The 25,791-nt window shown below is 35.2% G+C and overlaps 1 protein-coding gene and 1 non-coding gene across 10 annotated transcripts in view; both read left to right on the top strand.

Moving 5' to 3' along the window:
* The window catches only part of ROBO1 (roundabout guidance receptor 1), a 1,145,602-nt gene that overhangs the window by 813,420 nt on the left and 306,391 nt on the right, over window positions 1–25,791 (top strand). The window lies entirely within an intron of this gene.
* On the top strand, window positions 24,923–25,024 carry LOC122492476. The gene has a single exon (XR_006299661.1). It is a non-coding gene; the product is annotated as a U6 spliceosomal RNA (small nuclear RNA).

Here is a 25,791-nt window from a genome sequence, read left to right as displayed (position 1 = left end):
TGCAATGACCTCAAAAAGGATCTGTTGACTAATGATTAAGTTGTTATATATCTAGAGTCTAAGTGTGTAATATGTTTGAATACAAATTGGGCTTCTCTTATTTTCAATAAACATTTAAGAGGTAGGCAGAGGATTTCATTTCCTTGAAAGAATCATTCTGTGTATGCGTGTGTGTGTATATATATATATATATACATATATATATATATATGCATGTATATACACACACACATATAAATATATATACACATATATATGCATATATATATGAATTACATAGGGATTGGCTGGAAAGACAGATGAAATTTAGATCTCTAATTCACTTTAACTACATAAAATTACAGGTGAACCTGAATACATAACTATATGTAAATTTATATATAATATTTTTCAAGATGATTGATGTTTTGATATAATTTATGTTCAGAATTTTAATTATATAATCAGTTTCATAATCTCTGACATTATCTCCATTATTCAACTAGAACTTGAATATATAGATCCACAGATAATTACACGGTTATACAAAGAATTTTGAAACAGATTTTACAACTTAATCAGGTTATTAATGTGGAATCAGCTCCCAAGAATTTAGATGAGTTGATCACACTCAGAACTATGTAGTACTTACAAGGAGACAATGCCAAAGATGTCTAATATGAGCATAAAATTTAATTAGCTAAAAATGCAAATAACCATTGAAGACTATGTCAGCACTAGCCATTCACATTTTTAAAACATTTACTTGAAACTCAAGTTTATATTTCTCTGTTCACATTTACTTCATCATAAACTTATGTACGTTCTCTTATTGCCTTGATTCCCAGTGAAAATCTTAGAACTACATCAATGAGATGTATAAAAGTTGTAATCATAGTAGCAGGCTATTTTGTTTTCTTTTTTTTCTTTTTCTCTTTTTCTTTATCCCAACTTTAAATGTAGCACAGGCAAAAGAAGTTTAAATGTTTTTATAAAAGGATGTATATATTTTGATAAGGTCATCTTTGAGGTTATGATATTGATACCTTTCTAACTTTTGACACGTTTATATTTAGAATGCTTATTCCCTGTGGAGATAAAATTAAGTTAACATTTGAAAACAAATTTAGAGAATCCCGAAAAATGATGTAGATGACCTAGGCCAACTCTTATTCTTGGTAGTTAAGAAACTGAAGACTGGAGGGAAAAACAGAGTCATTGTTTATTCCCTGAAATTTATAATTCCTTATAAATGAAGTGTATACCAATAGATATATAAAAGATCATCTTGTGTTTCTGTGTTATTTCTTACTCTACTTAAATTCTGATCATTGCCAGAATTTTTAGAAAAGGTTACACTTAAATAGAATGTCTAAATGCTTACCTTCTAGATCTTGTCTTTCTTTTTTTTTTAAATTATTGTTTTTAATGTTTATTTATTTTTGAGAGAGAGAGAGAAAGTCAACAGGTAGGGGCAGAGAGAGGGAGACACAGAATCTGAAGCAGGATCCAGGGTCTGAGCTGTCAGCACAGAGCACAATTCAGGGCTCGAACTCATGAACCGTGAGATCGTGACCTGAGCTGAATTCCAACACTTAACCAACTGAGTCATCCAGCCGCCCTTAGATCTTTTTTTTTTTTTTTTTCAAAACTCCTTTAGTTTTACTTCAGATGATCAAGATACCCTTAAAGCAATGGAGTTTAGAGAGCTGTGTTTTTCTAATCTGGCTTTTGTGTAGCTATTTTAAAAGACATTATTAGTTTCCAGTTAAATTCTTTTTTTCTAAGCAAGATGTTCCATTAATTTGTGAGTCCATTCTGGGAAATACTCTTCCAGTCTTAGTCAACAAATACACCGTCATGGAAGTGAAACCAGACATAAGATCATTATATAACTTTTCCCAGTAAAATATTCATATACATAGTCCCTGAATGCATAAGTCACAAATTTTAGTGTGATATACCAAAATGTTTCAAGCTCCAGAGAAAAAAGAATATTATAATTTACTGAGTAAAATTTAAAGTACTTTAAACAGTGCTTTAAGATCATACTCAGTAACAATCCATTTATGTATAAAGCCAGAATGTATAGATAGTGTATATTTAGCAAATATATTTGGATATTAATAAAGACAGTTTGATAGCAAAGATTTTTATTAGTGGTAATAATTATTCTAAACCCTGAAAAAAGTTTGAGTAGTGTTTGCTATCAACAGTTTTTATACTTGTTTAATTGCATTAATTAAAAGCATATTTTTATTTGGATAAATTGTATTATTTGGTTACATAAGTTACATGGGGAAAAATTAAGTGCTCTGAGTTAAAATAGATTTTGTGTATTTAAAAAATTTGGGAACTTATTTTGTAAACTCAGGCTTTAGTGCACTACAAATAGATGTGTAGTAACTTAGTTCACATATATTTCAGTTATTTATTTTAGGCGATGGTTACTGCTAATTCACCATTCTAAAATATGTTTGCATCCTAAAATGGAAGGTAGGCTTTTGTATGTTACATAAACCAGGTTGTATAGGGGTAGGGGGTTGGTTGGAGGAGGGGAGGTCTGGGGAACCATAGGTCATATTGCTTGTAGATTAAATCTGTAAGGTACAGTTTTACTTTGGTTTTATATTTTCTTGGAGAATATTACTACTTTTTTTTTTTATTTTCCTAGTTTTGGTACCAGAAGTTCAATAACTATTCTTATTTTTCCGAAAGACAAAGACACAGGAAGGCAAAGATTGTATCTAATTTCTTAGTGATCCTGTAGCCCAAAGTAATAGCATTAACAAAAGTGTCTGTGGGCAACACAGGTTTCACAGCACAGTTGTTGGTAATGCTTTTAAAAACATTTATTTTTTGTGTTTCGTTTGCCTTTAAACCAAGTTTTACAGCTGTAACAACAACTGGATTTCTTGGTTCCTAACAATTGTCAATCTCTCAAACTTTGAAAAAAAAAAAGATATTGAATGCCATTTAAAATCTTCATTTCTGTAAAGAAAGATAACAATTGTGTCTTTTGTGTTTTTAATATTTATTGACATTTACATAATGCCCCAAAAGGATTGCATTTATTATTTAATAGGATCGTTTATTTTTATTTTCTTAATTTACAAGCCAATTATAATCTGGTTAGACCCAGTGAAAAGCATTGGCCAGACTTTTGGTTCCTATCCTTGCCATGTAGTAAAAGCTGTATTCCTTCCTTCTCCTTGAAAAATCACTTTCAATGCAATTAAAAAGTCACCTCACACAATTAATATTCTAAAAATTCGTATGGTAAGAAATGTATGATGGTCCTTACACCTAAAGTTTCCTGAAACTTTTGGAAGTTTATCTCTGTACAGGAAAATAATTTTTTATTCACAGTTGTATTTTTTTTAATTTAGTTTTTAATTCTTACATTTCTTTGCAAACCGAGAATGATATATCATGATGGAGACATTAAGTTGGAAAATTAAGGAGATATTGATGCTTGCTGTTTGTAAGATTTCTGAAAACTTTATCAAATTCAGTTTCAAACGAGGTTTTCTAAAAGGGGCTTGCAAGCAGCATTTTCTTGCTTGCCTTGTATTAGCTCTATTCAAGAGTCTACTAACTGTTTAGGAAAATATTTTATGGGCCCATTCTTCAATACCCACCATTATCACTCACTAAATTTAGAACTCCATTCTATGCCTGGCACAAATTGATAGCCCAATTCTTAGACACAACTTATATTTCATAAGTAATTTGATCTTGGGTAATTGCATTGAATTTTAAGGAAAATTAATTTGAACCTTGACCCTCATGCTTTCCATCGTAGAACGTGGCCCTCTACGTCATCTGCCAAGCAGTGCACGGCCAGCATATGGCTATTTGTCTCCTATTTAAGCTGTTTTCTCTTGAGGAAAAGAAATTCCCTTCAGACCAGGCAGACATCTGCTCGCTGTCTTAGCAGCAAAACCAGGGAACTATCTTTCCTGAAAAAAAAAAATCATTTTGTCCAATTAATCAAAGATTAAGTCTTCCCAGATTTTATTAACTGGGGTACATTTTAATAGTAATTAATTTGAGGTGAATGTTTATATCTTGAGGTAATATTTTCCCATGACTTTCAATATATCATCATCTTTTGTTTTTATTATTATTAAATGGTACTGCTTAAAATGATTTAGATTTTGACTTCTCCAATTTTCCTCCTTTGGGTAAAATGACAACTGAATTGACCATGCATGCTAAGTAGTCATGTGTTTACCTAGGTACAATAGAATGTATTCCAAACTCTGGACCTTGGAAGATGGAAGGATTACTCCTAGAGGTGAAATGGTTCAGATGAGAAGGTAGAAGTAGAATATGCCATTATATTTTAAAATATTGATTGTGTGTGTGCACACACACACAATATGACCTCTATTATGGTCAAACACTGGAATTATTTATACAATTTATATACGCGCGTGGGCACGCGCGCACACACACACACACACACACACACACACACACACACACATACACATTGTTCCCTGATAGACTTTTATCTTTGAAGCTGAATTTGCTCTATACTGCATCTTTAATTGGGGTGCCTGGGTGGCTTAGTCAGTTAACCGTCCGACTCTTGATTTCGTCTCAGGTCATGATCTTGGTTTCGTGGGTTTGAGCCCCACATTGGGCTCCATGCTGACAGGGTGGGGCCTACTCAGGAGTCTCTCCTCCTCTCACTTCTCATCCCCGTGCACTCTCTCTTTCAAAATCAATAAATAAAAACAAAACAAAAAAAATCTTTGTTTCCTCTACTTAATTGGTTTTATTTTTTTAACTTGCCATTTTCAGGTGTTTCACCACATTCTAAAACCTTTTTTGTATCTTATTTTTGTTTTCATTCTTCAAAGAAAGAATGCTAAAGAGTCATTTAGTTTCATGAGTTTGTAATCTTTTACTTTCTGGTCCACTTATATTCTGAAATGAACTGATTCTTTGTTCCAGAATTGATTCATGATTAAATGAAATTATGCATATAAAGTATAGCACAGGGACTGTCACATAATTAGAAAACATAAATTATAAACCGTAAATGTAATTGTTGGTGCTATTATTTTCATTACCTTTTTTTCTCTTTACCTCATTATTGTCAGTTACCTAGATTCTTTTTATATAAAGGGGATCTGGATGCTTCTGAAAAATGAACTCACTTCATTTTAAATTTAATGACATATGTGTTGGGGCACCTTGGTGGCTCAGTTGGTTGAATGCCTGACTCTCTGTTTTGGCTCAGGTCTTGATACCAGGGTCATGGGATTGAGCCTTGCATCAGGCTCTGTGCTTAGAATGGAGCCTGCTTAGAATTCCTCTCTCTCTCTCTCTCTCTCTCTCTCTCTCTCTCTCTCTCTTTTTCTCACTTCCTCTCCCCTTCTTCCTTGCTCACACACTCTCTCTCAAATAAAATAAAATAAAATAAATAAAATAAAATAAAAATGTGTGTTAACATACTAAAATGTAAGTACAATGCTTCAGGAATTGTCTTAAATTAATTTCTGGTTGAGTATGAAATGTGTTGAATATATTAAATTCCACCTTGAGTTGAAATCCATGGTATGAGAGATTGACCCTTACCTTTGAATCCTCAGTGCTAATGCAGGACATTCAATAGTGTTGACCAAAATCATTTTTGTTGCAGCGACAAATGGAAAAATTCACTTTTACAACTTTTACAGTTGGGATAACATTCATGTATTTCCTAACGTATATATTTATTCACTTAAATAAAGAGGCAGTATTGCTAAATTCTGTGACATTTTTATGTTTACTTAAAGACTTGAGTGTTTACTATCAATCAGAATATATTCTTTTGTTGTTGCCTGTCTAAGCTTGTGCTGCTATAACAAGAACGCCACGTACTGAGTGGCTTGTGCAACACACATTTGTTTCTCACAGTTCTGGAGGCTGGGAGGTGGAGATCCGGTGCCAGCATGGTCAGGTTCTGGTGAGAGTTCTTTTCTCAGTTTCTCACATGGTAGAGAGAAAGCTCTGGTCTCTTTACCCTGTGCAAGGACACCAGTCCCATGCTGAGGTCTCCACCTCCATGAACCATCAAATGCAAATTACCGTCAGAAGTAATAAGCTTACAGAGATCATTTTTACAAAACTTTGGAAACTTGTGTTTCATTTTTTATTACAGAACACTTTAAAAAATACATACGTGTTCTTGTAATATCATTACTGACAGTTAGCTACTGTTGAACGTTGGGGAGGTATCCTTTTAGATATCCTAAGGTCCCTATATATTCTCTGGGAAAAACTGTTTCCTATTTACTAATATTTGGTCTTTGGTAGCCAAAAAAGGCATTGGATATGTTGGAACGCATATCTGTGTAATAAAGACGAATTGGAAAAGTTAGCTCTCTAGGTTGGATCTGACCAGAGAGCTTTCTTCTGCTGAATATTACTAGATACACCATCCTGGACAAGATTCAATCCAGTAATCATGGGGTTAGGGGTTACATATACCGTTACCAGTCTCATAAGCCACTGCTTTTATTTTCTCAAAAACTTGATTGCGTTCATACGTGCTGAAAAGTACTAAGATGATTTTTTCAACACTAGTTGATACTTAGATATAAAAGCCCCTTGAGGCTCCCAGAAAATCAATTCAGTATTTAGTTATTTATGAGAAATTCTTGGCAGTGTCTCCTCCTATCAAGAGTTCTGTCTGTAAAAAATATTAAAAGAACAAGCTAGATCTGGTTACCTCTCCAATGTTATCATATCATTCCTCCTTTTAATCATCCTAATTTACTTAAGACTTAAATGCTAGAAGTCTTTCCCACATACACAGACCAATTTGAGAATCATTTGTATGTATTTTAAAACTAGTGACAAATTTAACAAAACATACCTAAACCTTTTTAGTATGCTTAATTTTAATTAATACAATATAAGTTATCTTAAACTGTCATTAATTATCAATTAAAAATTTTTTGTGTCCGGCTAGAATAAATTATTATTGCATGTTTTGGGGGGGGCATAAAAGTTCTCTGTTTCTTTGTTACCCAAAGTGGGCATTAAAAATGTTTTTAAACAGAAATTAAATAAATATGTGAATACCAAAATATAGTTTATCCAAAAAATGGTGTTTTTTCTTTAAGTTTATTTATTCATTTTGAGAGAGTGTGCCCTGTGTAAGTTCATGTGGGAGTGGGGGAGGGGCAGAGAGAGAGAGAGAGAGAGAGAGAGAGAGAGAGAGAATCCTAAGCAGGCACAACACTGTCAGCATGGGGCCCGATATAGGGCTCAAATGCACAAACCATGAGATCATGACCTGAGTGGAAATCGAGAGCATGATGCTTAACCCACTGAGCCAGCCAGGTACCCCCAAAAATGTGTTTTTTTCTTTTTTTCCAAAATAAGTCTGTCTTGGCTTTCTGCTTAGTTATAATTATTCAGTGGTGAACAAAAAGGAAATGGTTTCTACCTTTATGGAAATTATAGTATAATGGGGAGACGGGAGGAGGACAGTAAATAAGCAACTAGCATACAAATAATTTTACTGTTAAAATTGTGACAGGTGCCAAGAAGAATTGGGGTCAAGCTGAGAAATGAAATACAAGTAGATGTTACCAAGACACAGAGCAAAAGAAAAATCATTTTGGATAGAAAGAACAGTACATCCAAAAAGCCATGAGAAATGATAGACTTGGGCATAGTTGAGAAAATGAAAGATGGGTAGTATGGCATATGAGTAAGGGAGACAGCTAGGAGCTAGGTGGGATCTAGATCATACAGGGTCCTGTAACCAGGTTAATAATGTTGTATTATATGTTCAGTGCAGTGAGAGCCACAGAAGGTTTTTGGGCAATGGTGGAGGTGACATGATCTAATTTACGCTTAAAAAATGTCTCTTGTGTGATACTTGAGTGCTATATGCATAGAGAATGAGTTGCACAATGATGGGGGAAGACCAATTAGGAAGCTCCTGCGATAGTCCAAGCAGAAGACGATGTCAGTGAAGGATCTGGTAGCCATGGAGATGCAGAGAAAAGCAAGGATTAGATTTGAAGATTGAAGACTTGGCTTAATTCTGAAGGGTGAGATCAGAGAAGCTGAAATTTTGCATGAGATACAGTTATTGGAGATGGCAAAGTCAAGGTCAAGTCTATGACCATGCAGATGGGATTGAGAATTTGGATTATGTTGTTATCCTAATACTAATTCGGTATGCTGCAGCCCATCACAATCCCCCAAATTGTATTTTCTCAGCCTGAAATAGGTTTACCTTCCTGTGTCACTGGTCACTATCTTACAGTCATGTCAAGCATCACTTCCTTTGGAGGTGGGTGCCCAAGTGCCTAGCACCATTCTTGGCACATTGCAAGTGAAGTTATCTAACGTGTAATTCAGCAACATTTTATTACATGCATGATGAACATGATAAAGTGTCATAATGCCGCTTTAAGGAACACTCTAATCTATGCTTTTCACTTATTCTCCGCACAATTTCTTTGTAAACTCAAGCAGTCCACATGATCTCCAATTCTCCTGTGAAAGCACAGTACCTAGAATGCAATCATCAGGTACTATTTCCCTGGGAGTTTTTCTTTCTTTCAAGGTTCTGGGATATTTAAGTAGCTCTTCTGGGGATAACATTGCTCAGGAAATTTAGCTCAGGAAATTCAGGAAACCAGAAGGGTTTTTCTGAAGTTACCATGAGAAATTCTACAATTGCAAAATAAGACCTAACTATCTTTACTTTCTCTGTTTCTTTCTGGATAGGGAGAAAAATACACAAAATTAAGTATTCTGTAAAAGAGAATTATTTGTATTCTTGTACTTTGCCAGTAGTCTGTATACTATATGTAAAACTGTAATCATAATCCAGTAGATTTATTTATCTTTAATGAAGCAGATTTGATGAGAAATCAAAGGGATGTTACAGCATAGCAATGTTTTGAATTTCTTATTACAGTCTCAGGCTTTAGTCTGTGGTTAATGAAATATTTTTTTAAAAAAAAGCTTAGTTAAAATTAACATGTAAAAACCAAGTGGAAATCTGGACACTACAGTTAAGTAGGCAAGAGAAGAAACCTGGGGCGCCTGGGTGACTCAGTCAATTAAGGGTCTGACTCTTGATTTTGGCTCAGGTCATGATCTCACTGCTTCATGAGTTTGAACCCCACTTTGGGCTCTGCACACTGACCCGTGCTGAACCTGCTTAGGGTTCTCTCCCTCTCTCTCTGCCCCTCCCCTGCTCTCATGCTGTCTCTCTCAAAATAAATAAATAAACTCGAAAAAAAGAAAGAAAGAAAGAAAGAAAGAAAGAAAGAAAGAAAGAAAGAAGGAAAGAAAGGGAAAAAACCCATATAGATAGTAATGTTGTGTCTAGCTATGTGGGAGAAGCAAACTCAGGTATGGAAGGATTGGGTCTTCTCCAGGCAGCAACTAGAGGCTTCTAGTCATAATGTGGTTAGGAACCAGCAGCATTGGCATTACCTGGAAGCAAGTAAGAGGTGATGAATGATGGGCCCCATTGCATACCAACTGAATCAGACCCTGTATTTTAACAGTATTACAGTGTGGCTTTTGCAAATTCAAATTTGAGAAGCACTCTTCTACATTGCGCTAAACTAGAGTTCATGCTGGGGCGCCTGGGTGGCGCAGTCGGTTAAGCGTCCGACTTCAGCCAGGTCACGATCTCGCGATCAGTGAGTTCGAGCCCCGCGTCGGGCTCTGGGCTGATGGCTCAGAGCCTGGAGCCTGTTTCCGATTCTGTGTCTCCCTCTCTCTCTGCCCCTCCCCCGTTCATGCTTTGTCTCTCTCTGTCCCAAAAATAAATAAACGTTGAAAAAAAAACAAAACAAAACAAAACTAGAGTTCATAGACCCCTGTTCATCCCCTGGAACCAAAACAACAACAAAAAAAACCTTTTGGAATGTAAATCCAGTGTTTTGTTTTGTTTTGTTTTGTTTTGTTTTGTTTTGTTTTTAAGAGAAGCAGGTAGAACATGATTTTTGGTGAATTACACTGAATTTCTGAACCAGGAGAGAGGGCAGGGGAGAGTGGAAAAGGATGTATAGGAGACTAGCAAGTCAGGGGCAGAATTAGAGAGAAGGAAACACACAGAAAGAAAAGCACAGGAGGTACACTGAAGGAAACACATCCAGAATAACAGGAGGAGAGACTCCAGGAGACAGAGCAGGGGAGAAGGAAGAGGGGAGAGTAAGTAGGAGGATAGGGAATAAGACAGACAAGGGGAAAGAGAGAGAGGTAAGCAGAAGAAAGGTAGAGAGAGAGTATGTGCTGGGGGCTGGGGTGGGGGTGTGGTTATGGTAAGGATTAAACTTGGAACAGTAGAAAAATACATTTGCTTGGATGCAGAAGGAAAAGAAAATTGTTGGCTATGTACAAATAATTACAGACAGTGGGATATTAAGCAGAGAATAGGACACTCAAAGCTTTATCTGTATCCATAGCATTGTTTACCAAGAAAAGTAATGCATGAACTTGTATCTTAGGTGTTTTGAAGCAAGTTCAAAGGAAGGTCGTATTTACTTAATCCAAAAGTGAAATGCCATGTGTGTATATAATTTTTATACTTCACATTTTCTAGAATTAAAACTATGGAAAAACTGGAATTTATTAATAAGAATAGAATGATGCTGGAAGGGTCATTTGGAAGTCATTTAATCTGTTCCTCTGACTTTTAAATTGTCTAAAGATCATTTGTTGTATTAAAAGAGGTTCAGAGCTAAAGATTATCTACCCTCCATCATCAGTACCCCTTACATGCATCAGCATATGTTAACACAAAGTTATTACTTTAATTTACTTAAATCCTATTCCGTAGAAATCTCTTTCATTTTACATGCTAACTGATAACAGAAAAGCCATTTTTTTTTAATGTAGCAGCTCATATGTTTGAAGATAGTCATTAAGTGGGGCCTAATTTTTGATAAATTATATCTGTTGTTTAATTTAGGTTTCTAAGTATAATAAAACTGTTTTAATCTCAGTCTCTTAGTATTTCTAGAGTGGAAATTGTAGCTTTAGTAACATTTTAAGTCATATTTAACCTAAGGTCTAAATTGAAGTTTTAATAGTGCCTGTGACATTTTACACTTGTCAAGAGGAATAAAAGTTTATGACCAACTTATTTAGGATGCCTGAATGGGGACATTTTTTAATCTTATCCAGTAAATAATGGAGTAAAACTTAGAAGAAAAGCCAGATACTTCAAACAAAATGGGAAAGGACATCCCTTCCCCCTAAGGATTTATACTCTTTCTCAATCTCTATCACCCTATATCTCTTTACCACAGGATACTGTACTTTATCTAGATTGAGTCACATTAAGTTACCATTTTATCAGATTCTTATCTCTGTCAGACACCAGAAAATGGATTAGGAGTCTGTGTTTGATGGAGAAGGACACCGAGAGCATTTTGATCACATAACTCGGCACTTGTCATATCTTACTCAGGTGACTTCCCTTAGTTCTAAAATGAAAGTGTATGACAGGTCGTAACCTTGTTGAATCTTGCTTAAGGGAATTCTTGGAAAATATGATTATAGCATATTTTCCTTTGGGACTACCTCAGGAAAGAAAGTAGCAATGAGCCAAAATTCCAAAGGAGAGGAGAAATATTTTTGTGGCTGGTGGAGTGAGAGCATGTTGACAGGTGCCTTTAATTCCTTTCCTTTCATCTTTTGCCTAAATCACCAAAAACTAAAAACTTGAATTCTGTGGTCATACTCTGTAATATTTTTCTTTCTTTTTTTCTTCTTTCTTTCTTTCTTTCTTTCTTTCTTTCTTTCTTTCTTTCTTTCTTTCTTTCTTTCTTTCTTTCTTTTCCTTCCTTCCTTCCTTCTTTCCTTCCTTCCTTCCTTCCTTCCTTCCTTCCTTCCTTCCTTCCTTCCTTCTTTCCCCTGGTACCACTTAAGTCTCTGTTCCTTCTGAGCTATGTTGGTTTATAATTCTTTAAGCCTCTCTCAAATTTTAATCATCAACCCCAGGTGAATAACCATATATTTCTTATGTTCCATTCCAAGAGGAGTTTGTGTTATTTGAATATAATGGGTTCCCTTAACTCTGTATAAAGGTTTTTATCCATAGAGTACATTGTGAACATTCTTTATAGTTACAAATAGAATTTGTATATGGATATTTTGTATATATGTATACACATGTATATTTTGTATAGATTTGCACATATATAATTTGTATAGAATTAGCTACAACTAATTCCTTAATTTTGTTCTCCACAAATGCAGTAAATGTTCATTTATGACCTTGGTGAATTTACTTAAGCTCTTTATGTTTCAGTTTTCTCACCTGTAAAAAAAGGGGACGTTACTTCTACTTACCTTAGAGAGGTTTGAGGAGGATTAAATAAGTTGATATATACAAGGGGCTTAGAACTGTGCCTGGTTGACAAGCATTATATAAATGGTAGTGTTGTATTACGTGCCATTTACTGTGTTAGGCGCATTACTATGGTTCCAAAGAATGTTTGTCTTCATTGCAGATAAGTAAAGGCTGACAAACTAATGCCACATACACTTACATTCAGGTGAGTTTTTTTGTTCCCAGAGTCAATCCTCTCATACATAAGTGTACTTAAAATCCATATAAATATTTGTGAAATGATAGATAGTCTTCATATATCAGTGCATGGTATGTCTTTTATGATGAATATATTTTTGAGGGCTTATAGAATTATTGTCATTGGCATGGCCAGCATTGAAATATTTCATTGTGGCCTTTCTCAAAATGTGTTCCAGTGAAGCATTTCTGTAAGCTGTCAAAAAATAATTTGTAAAATAAGTCTTTAAACAAATTTCTAAACATATCTCTTTTCTATAAGACTTTTGAGTGTTTAAAATATTGATGAATCCTAAGAAACATGAGTAGGAGATCTAAGTTACTACAATTCCCACATTTATATGGAATGCCAATTTTTTTTTCAGAAAACAATTTGTTTTCTCAGAATGCATTTTGGATGAAAACTAGTGTTTGGTATTTTGTGGGTGGACGTACATTTTCAAAAGTATCTGAATATCTCAGGTTCAGGTTTGTGGTTATTTACGTGGTTTCTTTGTTTCAAGAGCAAAAGAGTAAGATTATGATATACTATTCTATTTCTTTTTTTTTTTCCTTCTTCCAGGGATGTTTTCTTCTCCTACATCACTATGTTGAAGGCTATAACAGGGGACCATTCAATATTCCAAACAATTCAAATATGGTGCTTTACCAAAACTTTGCAAAGAGGTGCTCAGCAGTGTGTGTGGCCTTACCCTTTTCTCTCACTAATATCCTGTTACTGTTAATAGTCTTGACCTCAGCTTTCTAAACTTTGCTTTGTATAATGGATATAATTTACCTCTTGCAAGCATTTGACACAATTGACCTCCTTTGTGAAACGTTCGCTTTCCCAGAATTTCGTGGCACCCAGCTAGGTCAGGATTACATTCTACTGCATGTAACTAAAGTCAGGCAATTTACCAGACGGGTTTAAAATTGATTCTGGAGGAAGGCTGTACCACAGAAGTATGGCAGCTCCAAGAAGCCATCAAGAATCCAGCTTCCTTTTATTTTTCTGCTCTGCCAGCCTTAGTATGTGGCTTTCTTCCTTGTGGTTACAAGCTGATGGCTGTACCTCTCAGTATCACCTTTCTGTGCTGTACTAGAAGGAGGAGTGTAAAAAATCAGCAGCTATCCCCGTCCCCCTACCCCTGCTTTTTTTTTTTTATCAAGACAGTAAATTTCTGGAAATCTTCACCCAGTAGAAGTCTATTACATTTCATTGGCTAGACCTATGTCACATGACCACCTTTAGTTTCAAAGATGTATGGTGTTCAAAAACAAAATTCAAGGGAGTTATACTTTATTAAGTGATTCATGAATCAGGCAGCATCCCTGTAGCAAGTAGAAAGATGCTCCCAGGAGTACATCAACAAATGAAAGGTTTTTATAGGAAGGAGGGTAGGGCCAGTCGTTATTAGCAAAAGAAAAGAAAGGATTGTTTCAGGCAAGGTCACCTTCCATCAGGGGAAGGGCAGGGGGTCTTATCATACACATGACCTCATCTTCCTTTGGGGAATGGAGAGGGCCCCTGTGACAGATTACCTCATTGGTGTTGAGCAGAATTCCCTTCCTGGAGAGGTTGAAACTACAATTAAGTCTTGGTTTGCTGTCCTGGGGAAGTGACTCCACATTGAGCCTGCAGTTTTCTTTTTAGTAAGGAGAAATATTTTTAACTAGCTCATTTCTTCCCCAAACAACATTTGGTATTTTGCTAAAAGGAAGAACAGAAAAATGGATGTTCACTAGCCAACTAGCAAGGTCCACCATCTACCTGCTATTGACTTTCTTCTTATTTATATCTAGACTAGTCTTGGCTTATAGCTGAAATGTTCAAATTCCTGGAGTGTTTATTCTTCTCTTTTTGCTCTGTGGTTTGCCTTGGATGACCACACCTACCTCTTTGGATTCTTCTAGAACTATTGTCCTGTTTCACTCCCTGTTCTCTTGTCTCTAGCCTTGACTTCCACCGTTAGCTCCATTTGGAGATCCTGGTAGTATCTCCAGCTGAAATGTCCAATATGAGACTTAACCATCTTCCTTTCCATTCCTGCCTTTCCTCTAGTTTTTCCTAGCTCTGAAAGGGATACCACCATCCATTTGGCTCTCCAGACTAGAAACTTGAGATTAATTCTTTCTTCCTTTCTTTCCATCTGTTCCTATCAGTTGATCCTCAAGTCTTGCTGATGATTTATCTTGAATAGCTGTAGGATTTTTCCACTTACCTTCATTCCTCTCACTATTCTAATTTGTGTCACCATTATTTTTCAACTACATAACTGTAATACTATTTTGCAAGTAAAAATCTGATCTGTCCCTCTTGATTGTTCACTCAGAGATTCTCCAATGCCCCTAAAATCTAAACCCTTGAAAATGATTTGCAAGGGTCTGTGTGATCCTGGCATTGGTGGCCTAAAATTCATGGTCTCCTACCCCTATCTCTTTGGTCTGGAAAAAAATATTTATTATTTCAGAGTTCAGAAGACCCATCCTTTACTCTTAGCCTCCTTTTCTGCACATCCTACCCCTCCCACTGTCACATCAAGTTTAACCTTACCCATATCACCCTGTATTCCTTTATCATATTATGTAACTCCTGTATTGTAATTAGATTGTATTTACCACTTAATTCCTTTTTTTAAAGTTTATTTATTTATTTTGAGAGAGAGTACACACACCTGCAAGCAGGAAAGGAGGAAAAGCGGAGGGGGAGAGAGAGAGAGAATCCCAAGTAAGCTCCACTCTGTCAGCACTGAGCACAACTGGGGGCTTAATCCCACGAAATGTGAGATCACTATCTGAGCTGATATCAGGAGTGGGACACTTAACCAACTGAGCCACCCAAACGTCCCTTGCACTTAATTCTAAACACTGTAACTTGTACCTAGTATAGGTCACAAAGGGAGTGTTATTACTAAATCTCTGTCAGTAAACAGTTCTGTATAATGATCCCCACCAACCAACAATAATGGAAAAAAAAAAAAGGTCTCTTTATATTTGAAGGTGCTAATGTGCAATTTGGCATTTTGTTTCCCCAGTAGAAATGAGAGACCGCATACATTATCTATCATTTTTAGCCTGGTGTGTTTTATGCCTCACCTTTTTTTTTCCTTCTATGTAGAATTTTTTTTTTTCTAGAATCAACTCCAGTGGCAAGTTAAATCTGTGACTATATCTCAGCTAATTTTTCTGAAAAGAGTTTCAAGTATAACATTCATTTATTTAATACCATATTCTGATCATTAACTCAGACCATGGAATTTATTATACCTTAAATAGAATGAAATTAAGTTTTAGAATTTAAACTAAACAGTGGATACTTGCACGGATACTGGAAAAGAAATATGTATGAACATATATCAAGAGAAGTAAGTATCACCCCCCCCCCCACATTGGAACAAACTATTCATTAACATTTAGATTTAGATTTAAACACTTAAATGTATAGTTTAAAATTTTATACCAATGTTTGCATTACTAATCTAATATACACTGCTTGAACATCGATTGTGAGGCATAACCACAGAGAATCCTTCCAAAAACTTTAGAATTTAGATTTTTCTCTTATGGTGTTAGATATAAAAATTAACAGAATAAAACATTGCTCACGTTAGTATGAATATTTAAAAGCATAAACATTTTGGGGATCCCTGGGTGGCTCATTTGGTTAAGCGGTCGGCTCTTGGTTTCGGCTCAGGTGATCATCTTCTGGTTTGTGGGTTCGATCCCCACATCGGGCTCTGCGTTGATGGTGTAAAGCCTTCTTGGGACTCTCTCTCTCTCTCCCTCTCTCTTGCTCTCTCTCCCTCTCACTCTGCCCCTCCCCTGCTCTCTCTCTTTCTCTCAAGGTAAATTAGCTTAAAAAATATAAGTATTTTTCATGTAAATATAAATATAAATTTATATCTATAAATATAAATTTATATTTATATATATAAATATTTTTCATGTAAGTATAAAACAACCATGTTAAATATTTTAAAATTTTAGAACACTCTTTTTTTGTTTAAAGTAAGTAAGACATAAAGCCTAGACCTTAGAAGAACACAGTCCTTTACATTGGTAACTACTTCTTTTGACTGACTCAGTTATGCTGATAACCATTGTCTAAGCTATAGCATTGCTACTAAGAGGGGGGAGGGGCAAAGAGTTGTTAATTTAAATGAAACGGTTGCAATTTAATTAATTTTATTGTGATACAATTGACATATAAAATTGTATTACTTTCAGGTATACAACATAATGATTTGATACATGTGTATATTGCAAAATGATTACCACAGTAAGTTTCACATTTTTCACCACGTATAATCATAAGTTTTTTCTTGTGATGAGAAAAAAGATCTACTTTTGAGATCTCCCTTGGCAACTTTCAGATATGCAACACAGTATTGGTACCTATAGTCCCTAGGACTTACTTATCTTTTAACTGGAAGTTGGTCATTTTTGATCACCTTCATCTATTTGCCCCACCCCTCTGCCCTCATCTCACACCCACCTCTAGTACTCTTTAGTCTGTACTCTGTTTCTAGGAGTTTGGTTTGTCTTTCTTTGCCTCATTTATTTCACTTAACATAACGCCCTCAAGATCTGTCCATGTTGTTGCATCTGACAGGATATACTTTTTTTTCAACATTTATTTATTTTTGAGAGACAGAGAGAGACAGAACATGAGCAGGGGAGGAGCAGAGAGAGAGGGAGACACAGAATCAGAAGCAGGCTTCAGGCTCCGGGCTGTCAGCACAGAGCCCGACGCGGGGCTCGAACCCACGAACCATAAGATCATGACCTGAGCCGAACTCGGACGCTTAACTGACTGAGCCACCCAGGCGCCCCATAGGATTCCCTTTCTTTTTATGGCTGAATAATATTCCATCGTGTGCATGTATATATACACACATACAAACACACACACATATACCCTTACACAAACATACCCCATATTTATTTTATTTGTTCAGTCCTAGGTTGTTTCCATTACCTTGGCCAGGGAAGTGCTGTTATCTTTGTGAGGTAGTGATTTCATTTCCTTCATAAATACCCAGAAGTAGAAATTCTGGATCTTATAGTAGTTCTGTTTTTTTGAGGAACCTCCATACTGTTTTCCATAGTGGCTGCACTGACATGGTTCCAATTTTAAAGAGATTTTTATTGAAGTCAGAAAGTATACACACACATTCAAATTCACACGCATACAAACTGAGGAAATATTTTTACATGCTGCTATGGATTCAGTTAAAGCTCCTTTTTAATGTTTTTAAAAATGTCAGATTCAAATCTTCTTTAGATTCTTAAAAATAGGGTTGAAGCATATGATTTATTCATGAAATTTTGGCTAGGAAAAATATGAACAAAGAAATTCTCTTCCTCTATTCTTGCCCTGAAATGCTACAGTTACTGTGATAATTAGCTCAATGTTATTGTGGGTTATTTTTTTCTTATAAATAATTTATACCTCAGTTTGCCTTCATCCTTTAAGATGGCAATGCATGAAATTGATTTCGTAGAATTGTACCTTTGATTAATATTTAATTTGAAATTATTTTACAGATTCAAGTTTAGATGTAACTATGTCACATTTTGAGATGCTAAGTGTATTAGAAAACTTGAGTATACATGTCTTTATAATCACTCACTGTTTTATTATTCAAAAGCACCATTTCCTCAGTTTATCAAGTAATATATTTTATAATGTGTAATTTTTTTTTTTTGGCTCAGTAACAGAATTGATTACATTTAGAATCACTTCATTCCCCCAGCTCCCTGTCCCCCTGAAGTTCAGGCCATATGCCTATAATATTAAATATATAACATGTAGATGTTGTAAATGAAACTATTTACCAATATGAAAATACACATTTGAAAATATAAGTCACTAAATCCACCGAATACAGGTCACGTCTCTACTTCATGCAACTATTTCTGTCATTCACATATCTGAGGACCTTCGGCAATCAGTTCACAGTGAAAGCTGTTGAGTTCCTGATGCTCATGTAGGTGAAGAGGCCCAGGACCTAGAGGGACATATTTCATAGGCAACTTGAGTTGATGAGTGGAAATGATAGCTTGAAAGATTAGTTTCTTCTGGAACAAAGAGTACTATCTTATTCCTCTCTTCCCAATCCCATTATCTTTTCTCCCCTTAAAAGCCTTTTGATTTGGTACAAAGGTGGGGGGCTACTGTAGAGTAGAGTTACACATGTCTGTCAAAGGTTGTTTTCCCATTCAGCTCAAGAACCTGGAATTTGTCCAATGGTAACCTACCATGCTATGTGCATGGATCTTAATCCGGCCCTTTGTCATTTTAGCAATAAATGACAAACATACAAAAAACAAGATAGGGTTGGGATCATGTGATTAATGATATACATTTGTTTACCATTGATTTCCCTTCTTGCTGTGTCTGCTGCATGAGGACCAGGAGCTTGTCATTCTTTATCACTGCTGATCTAGAACAATGCCTAAGCAAGTCTCTGGAATGTTTGGTGAATGGATGTTATGCTAGTTTAATGCTTGGAATTGATTTTCTGGGACTTTCCTAAGGACCTGATAATACCTCCTAACCTCTGTGACTTCATTTGCTTATCTATAAATAAGCAATGCAATTTGCTATCTTATGTAATAATTGCATAATTGGCTAACTATTGGAAAGTAATTTGGACCAGTCAGAGATAGGCATTGTACAGATAAGAGGGGGTTATCTTTACTAGCTAATCAATGATATCATTAGAACTTCTGATATTTCTTATGCTTTTGCAGAACTGTACAATCTTAGTATCTGGAAGAAAGTCAGGCTGTGGTTCTATAAAAATGGAGGAGAGGAAGAGAGGAAAGGGAGAAGGTTTTAAGTTTAATTCACTATGATGACCATGTCTATGAAACTTTCTTTAAAATTATGCTTTTTCATGAGACTTTGTGTATTTTTTATTGACTTTTTTTTTTTTTTTTTTTTAGTTTTTTAGCCGGGAAATTAGTGAGTGAATGTCGGCCATGATCATATTTGGCAGGGATGATAAGCCTGCTTTCAGAAGGGGCATTCCTCCGGTGCTTGGCTGGCTCAGTTGGAGGAGTGTGGCTCTTGATCTCTGGGTTGTGAGCTCGAGCCCCATGTCAGGTGGAGAGATTACTTAACTAAAGTCTTAGGGGCACCTGGGTGGCTCAGTCAGTTAAGCATCCAACTTTGGCTTAGGTCGTGGTCTCTTGGTTTGTGGGTCAAGCCCCACATCAGGCTGATAGTGCAGAGCCTGTTTGGGATTCTCTCTCTGCTCCTCTCCCATTCATGCACCTACCCATGCATGCTCTCTCTCTCAAAATAAATAGACATTATATATACTTACACACACACACATATGTAAAATGAAAAAAATAAAGAAATAAAAAATATAAAATCTTAAAGGAATGCACATTCTTCTTCTTCTTCTTCTTTTTTTTTTTTTTTTTTTTATGTTTTCCCAGACATTTCTGCTTGGGGATGTGGGATGTGGGAGTGGGAGAACTGTTTCTGTAAGGGATAATTTTTTTGGTTTTTATTTCTGAAAGACAACGTTAGCCTTAGTTTTGGATCGTATTCTCACAGCATTCATTCCGTTGACTAGCCTTACATGCCTATAATTGTGTGGAAACCTAGTTTGTCTTTTATGTGTTTAATTCATTGGATGGCTAGAGATCATTTCTGTGTTTTTCATCTGTGCTGTATCTTCCCTTTATCTGATAGTTGTTTGGCAAATTTAACTGTGCCAGATTTTGCTCCCTGTTTAAGTGTGTTTTTGTGCAAGTGAACTGTTACAAATGATGTATGCAAACACACCCATTTGTATCCTGCCACTCATAACCCTCTTCTTTTTATACTAATGTCCCCCAAATTCTGACTTTTTCCAAGGTGGACTTATTTTGAGAACAAAATCCTATTATTTCAGAGACATTCCTTTTGGGACATTTATTGTACTACAGAGAATCTCTCCTTTCAAATGACTCGTATTTCACTTAATGTTTACAAAAACTGTTCATTTATCTGACATAAGGGGCTAATCAAACGGCTTAAGTACATTCCTGGCTGTTTGGAAGCTTTTTAAGCACCATAGAGAGAGTACTTAGCAATGGAAATTGTGTTTATGTGTGTGGAATATCGCCGCTGAAATTCTGAACAGACCCAAAGGAAGAAGAATATTGAATTTTAATATTCAAGCAAACATAACTTATTTCTGTTTTATATTTAACTTAGTGGGATAAATTGGCTCTTATTAAAACCTTCTTATAGAATATAAGCTACGATGTTATTTTTTTTTTAATTTGAAGAAGAAGTTGAGGTGGAAGGCTGTGTTAACTGTAATAATAACCACTACTTGTGAGTGTGTGCTCTGTGCCAAACACTGTTTATATTTATTAATTTACTTAATCCTCACAAAAACTCAGTGAAGTATGTATTGTTATTACCCTTACTTTTTAGATGAAATCAAGGCCCAGGTGGTTTAAATAACCATCATGCTCGTGATCCTTATGCTATATTTCTTCTCACACTGATGTGAAACTTAAGACAAATTCATTTTATATTTGAGACAATTACCTTCCCACAAAATAAGACCAAAGCATAATATACATTTACTTCCCTTGGTAAAATAACTGATGGGGCGCCTGGGTGGTGCAGTCGGTTAAGCGTCCGACTTCAGCCAGGTCACGATCTCGCGGTCCGTGAGTTCGAGCCCCGCATCAGGCTCTGGGCTGATGGCTCAGAGCCTGGAGCCTGTTTCCGATTCTGTGTCTCCCTCTCTCTCTGCCCCTCCCCCGTTCATGCTCTGTCTCTCTCTGTCCCCCCCAAAAAAAAAACAAAAAAAAAAAAAAAAAAAAAAAAGTTGAAAAAAATAACTGAATGTGGCAGTAGGTACTAAAATGTACAGTTTTCAGTTTGTATTTTTCTATCTGTTTTCCTAATCTGTAGTTACAGACAAGAACCAGTAAAATGTTAATGTTGTACATGCAAATCCTTTTCACACATGAAAATCATACATTTTTCTTCAGCTGCAGTCAGTGGTTCAGTATCTGTACATTTTGCATTTAGGATTAAGCTATGGCTTTGATATTTATACATTATTGACAAACCGAGCTATCATTAAATTAGTATACTTAAAAATATGCTTCCCAATTAAAACTTGAGATGGGCTAAAAGGAGGTAAATTGATGGTTGATCAGTGTTCTTTCTGTCTTTATTATTTTTTTAATAAGGCTTAAGAAACTTAACCTATATCTTCCTCAATTTGTTGTGATACATTAAGTGATTTCTGTCACTCCTGTGTAATTAAAGAAACAAAACAGATGAACATAGGGGAAGGGAAGGAAACAATAAGATAAAAACAGAGAGTGAGGCAAACCATAAGAGACTCTTAAATACAGGGAACAAACTGAGTGTTGCTGGAGGGGGGGGATGGGCTAAATGAGTGATGGGCATTAAGAAGGGCACTTGTGATGAGCACTGGGTGTTGCATGTGATGAAGCACTGACTTCTACACCTGAAACTAATATTACACTGTATGTTGACTAACTGGAATTTAAATACAAACTTGAAAAAAAAAACAGATAAAGTGACTTTGAGTCAAGAAACCATTCCTAATATGACCCCTTAAAAGAACATGACTGGTATGTCCAGGAGAGATCAATATGTGGGATCTTCTGACATGACATAGGTAATCTTTTAAAGCCTGGATATTGACTAGACAATCCACTAAGTAAATGGCTGGGAAGCAGTAAAGCTTTAGTTGGCTTGCATTGTGAACACATACTGCTTCCCTTTCTCTTGTATTGATGAGACCCTTCTTGTGATGTGTTCAGCTTTCTGTTAGGGTCATTTACTTTGATTCTACTTAATTTATACTTAATCTTGTTGTTTTATGTTATCAGATTCAGCATGTAATTCTTCAACTTAAAATCTGGGAGTTACTCATCTCTGGCTAATAAGCTTCAGTGATGTGAAAGTCCCAGTATTTCAGTCTGGTCTTGGATTATCTGACCTAGAAAATGTGTGAATTCCCCTGCTCAGAGGATCTCTGGAAGCATCACTTCTGAGGACGCACTTGGGGCTGCTTGAAGCTCAGGTGACCATGATCTCCTGAGGGTCAGATACAATAAGCCTTGAGAAAATCAAACACAGATTGATAGTATTGAATGACATAAAATTTGTATCAGAGGGAGTAGTCCTAATTTACTTTGATTTGACAGTTGCAGAGATAACATGTTGTCAATGTATCATTGACTTTTTCACTAAAATTGGTAAAGTATTTGTAAGTATATGAAAGATCATGTCAATGTTGTAATGTTCCTCTGCTCCAGAAAGAAGCATAAAAAATGATCAGTAAATTGGTTACAGAAACATCGTGGTGGAGAATTAGACATACACCAAATTAGGACAATTGCCAGGTACTTTCTGTTTTCATATCTGAATGTTTTACGGTGATAGGCTCAGGGTCCATGAGATTTCTTTTCTGCATGAGGTTTCCTAAAAGTATGAAGGTTGTATATATAGGTACATTGTCCTCAACTTCATAGGTATATTTTCTGGCTCCTTACAAGGCAGCTGAGAAGACAAATGAACAGTCAACAGTCTGAACTTGTAAAGTTCAAGAAGGAAAGCCAGGATCTAATTGAGCTGATGCTTTATTTCTTTTGGCTGCCCTACCTGGTGATTTTTTTTATACCCTGAAGAGTAAGCAGACACTGAGTAAAGAAAGATTGCTGCACATTTACATGAAACAAAACATACAAATTGCCAAATAAGGGATAGTGGTTTATCTTCAAGTGTTAAAAGCCTCAAATGGTTCTCTAAAATTTATAGCTATTTTTAGTTCTCTCAATTGAACCATGTTTAATAACCAGCAAGTTACTGTATTTTCCATGCTAGAACTTTTTCTAGGTAATAACTTTCCCAAGCCATTCTTTCATCATTGGTTTTCACACTTTTCTCTCATCACTTTTAATACTCTGACTCTTCTATGGACCATAGGCATTCCAAAATATTTACCTATTTCTCTTTGCAAAATGGGGTTTTCACTGATTTCTTTTCCATTTATAGATGTAAATGTCATTAACATAATTTAACCTTATATCGTAGAAGAAGGAATAAATTAGAATTGTTTTACAATTTTTCCATAGACGGTTTACCACATATATGTGTTCTTTGCAGAGTTGATTCAAAATCTCCTACCAACAGACTTTGGTGCTCACAACATGAATTCTTAATATTTAACTTATTTTCAAGTATTACCATCAGTTAATGTGTGTTGAATGCCCATGGGGCTGCTGGCATAGACCTGTGGTGTGTACCTAAAAAAATATAACAATCACAGAACAATTTAGGCTCTGTTGTGTAGTAGCTCTGATCTTCAACAACATGAATAAGAACTCACATAGGGAAGAATAAAAAGAAGGAAGATATTTTTTGAATGGAAGCTGAGAGTTGGGGTTGAGAAAAAAAAACAGTTATTTCCTTTTTGCTTGCTTTCTTCTTTGGATTCTTTGAATTAGAATTGTTAATAGGCCAGATGAATCTGTCTAAGTGGAATCCTTCAAAGCTGAGTGAACGATATGTCCCCAGAGAAATTATCTTACTGGGATATGATCTGAGTTTATGCCAAAGGCCTGTTTAAAGGTTCAAGATGACTAAGGACTTCTTCAGACTGGAGTTTTAACAGTCTTTCTTAAATATGCTTTCTTTTCTCTTTATTGTGGCTGAAGAATGATGATGGAAATTCAGATTTTATAAAGTTAATCATATTTCTAGATATAAAACAACTTAATTTACCACCTTCAACAAACTATACTTATATTGATATGGCACCAAGGCAAAATAAGTAGCATAAATTTGTGTAATTTAGCTTAATCTTTGCTTACTTTAGAAATACTTATTGTTTTTCTAAGAGGTAATATCTTATTGGTACAGAATATTTCAGATTTACTTTTATAGCCATGTATAAGAGAAATTCTAGCTCTATTGATACTATCATCATTGATTAAGATATGAAAATTTTATGATGCAGCCTTAGAACTCAAGGTGAACGTTTTCAATTTTAGATTTCTTAGCTGGTCTGCTAATGCTGAAGTCATTCTACTTGAGGTATATAGTAAAGTTCTCAGTGGAGGATTTCTTGTTCTGACTAGTTCAAAGAAGATGGATATAAATAAACTCTTATTTGTACATCTGTCTCTTTTCTTTTTCTTTTTTCCAATGAGAGAATACCTGAACCCAACAAGTAATGTCTATTCAGGCTCTGAATAAGCTAGACAGTAACTCCTGGAAACTACATTATTTATGAAGCTTGGAAATTGTAGCCCCAGTTATTATAGTATCGTACTCCATTCATAGTCACAAGTGTTATAAGACAGATACTTAAAGAGATTAGAAAGTGCTCTCTTTGGTAGCACTATACTAAAATTGGAACAATACAGACATTAGCTTGTCCTGTAAGTAAGGATGATACACAAATTTGTGAAGCAGTCCATATTTTATCCTAATATCTGTGGGTGGGGAAACAGGCTCTGTAAGTGAAGTGATTTACCTCCTCAAGGTCCTCAAGGACCCATCCCTAATTCCACCGCCTCCTCCAAAAAAAAAAAAAAAAAAAAAAGTGATACAGAGAGGAAGATTAGATAAACAATATTATTTATAGATCAATTCCAAAGTTTTTCATTTAGAAAACAGCATTTTGGAAAAAGTGATCTGAATGTAGTTCTATTTGATTTTTTTTATATAAATTAAAATTTTCCCATAGAAAAATAGTTAAGGGCATATTTTGGATATAATCTAAATTTTGCATTTGTAATTAAGCCTTGTATCTCAATAAGGGTTATACTATAGAAAAATACTTAAAAAAAATCTCTCATAAATAAAGTATATAAATATATGGGAGAGAACTGTAATCAGTGTGTAGAAATATTGGAAATATGTTATACCAGATAAAAACAATGCTAATCTGATCTATATTTTTCATTGTGATTTTGTTTAGAAATAACCATAGAGGATTATGAAATTAATTTTAAATAGAAATTGAATATAGAAATTTTTGATAGAAGTGGGTTAAAATCCAATCAAACACCAATGCTATTTTTTTCTCTTTATCTCCCCAAATTTGAAATATTTTTAAGAATTGTGAAAATCCTTTAGAAAATTCTGTGTGTTTCTTATTATTTGGTACCTTTATAATTTTGAACAAATCTGAAGTTAACCCACTGTCAATTCTATATATTTGAGCATTGTGGTTTCAGGAGCCCGAAGT

This window comes from Prionailurus bengalensis, chromosome C2, assembly GCF_016509475.1.
Source record: "Prionailurus bengalensis isolate Pbe53 chromosome C2, Fcat_Pben_1.1_paternal_pri, whole genome shotgun sequence".
NCBI classification, from domain to species: Eukaryota; Metazoa; Chordata; class Mammalia; order Carnivora; family Felidae; genus Prionailurus; species Prionailurus bengalensis.
Note: the sequence above shows the minus strand (reverse complement) of the source record. Positions and strands in the feature narration are given on the sequence as shown.